General features: G+C 36.7%; 1 long non-coding RNA gene across 1 annotated transcript; it reads right to left on the bottom strand.

Annotated features, from left to right (window-relative positions):
• LOC118598583 lies at positions 1-1,409 on the bottom strand. The gene is made up of 3 exons (XR_004947628.1): positions 1,347-1,409; positions 191-259; positions 1-67 (listed from the first exon to the last, which is right to left on the bottom strand). It is a non-coding gene; the product is annotated as an uncharacterized LOC118598583 (long non-coding RNA).
• Between the last annotated feature and the right edge of the window lie 137 nt (positions 1,410-1,546).

Genomic DNA, 1,546 nt, shown 5'->3' with positions numbered 1-1,546 from the left:
TTTTACTCACTAAAATTGCTCATCTTTAACTCGTTGTTTTCTTCTGTCAGGGAGGAATGCTGCAATTCTTTCATAAAAAAAGGAAAAGCATTAATAACAACTCAATCAAATGAAGTGCATTTCTTAACTTTCAAAGTGGTTCTTGTTGAAGTGTAAAAATAGCAAACAACTGAAATTCTTTCCTCCTTACCAACGTCTTTCAGCTTCTTTTCCAGCCCTTCTTTTTCTTTTGTCAGATTCTTGTTGGTGGCACTGATGCCTTTAAAACAGTTCAGAAAAAAGCATCTCATGTCCATATTCTTTATACGATCAGATTTGCTGTTACACTTTATTTTAATACTAAACATCTGGTCCAGTAGGATCACCTCAATGCTGCATATATAGTATAATATATCACCAGCATTAAGTTAAAAAACCATCAGTTAAACATTTCAGGAATTATTGAAACAATGACAACATTGTATTATGCGTATCACTGGCTGTGGCGGTTTCTTTTCTCTTTGAAACATCCTCCATCAATCATAAATCCTCCTCATTTTCATGTGAATAATTTCCCTGGAGACACGAGCACCTTTCTGTCCTTGCTCAATAATCTATGTTCAAACCAGTTCTTCTAATTCATTATTTGCTTTCTTTGCATCTCCACCGGGAGTTCTCCACCTCAAAGGAGACCAGCGTCTGAAAGTTCTCAATAACAGTAACAAACACCTCTTGGTTCTGGTGGATATTGGAAACACTGTCAAGAAGAGATGGGACACAGTTGGAGGATATACAGTACTGACCAAGTCAGTCCTCGAGGGCCGGTGTCCTACATGTTTTCCAACTAGGCTGCTATTGAAGCTCCTTATTGGCCAAACACACCTGATCTAGGTAATCAACAGCAGATAAAGCAGGATTTCTGGAAAACCAGCAGGAGGCCGGCCCTCAAGGTCCGACTTTGGACACTGCTGGTATAGACCCTTTTCAGGGTGACATCAGACAAAATGGCGATATTGCAGACCATGTGTAAAGTGACTTCTGGTTTACAGGTTTAGAGCGGCAAAGCTGAGACAGCTGAACATTGTTTAAAACAATTTAACGTAAATAATAAAGGTATCCTAACCAATTGTAACCACAATTTGTACAATATTTATTTTATAAATGTCCTGCCGAAGTGTATTTTCATTTCCTTCCTTACATCATTCACAAATCAAAATACAAATTTGAATAATCCTTCAATATTTGAGGTACTATTAGTCTAGCTGGTTCTAATTTGTTTAATGTTTTTCGCACGTATTCTAAGTTTGATAAAAAACAAAAACTGATGCAAATTCATGTTGTCCTAACACCTCGGTAATGTTACCCACCATTCAAGATTATGTTGAGCTTTGTTCTCTCTTCAGTCAGTTGTTTCACTGTATCCTCAGTTCCTACAATGTAAAAAAAAAAATCTTCATTATTCACTTCTTCTTCTCCTAATGCTGACAAGTTTTCTGAAACCTTTTAGAGTAACTTGTTTTTGAAAAACTTTGTTTGATCTTGGATCAGGTCAAAGCCCAAGTTCTGT

This window comes from Oryzias melastigma, unplaced genomic scaffold, assembly GCF_002922805.2.
Source record: "Oryzias melastigma strain HK-1 unplaced genomic scaffold, ASM292280v2 sc05184, whole genome shotgun sequence".
Lineage (NCBI taxonomy): Eukaryota > Metazoa > Chordata > Actinopteri > Beloniformes > Adrianichthyidae > Oryzias > Oryzias melastigma.
The sequence above is the reverse complement of the archived record's forward strand: the minus strand, read 5'-3'. Positions and strand labels throughout refer to the sequence as shown.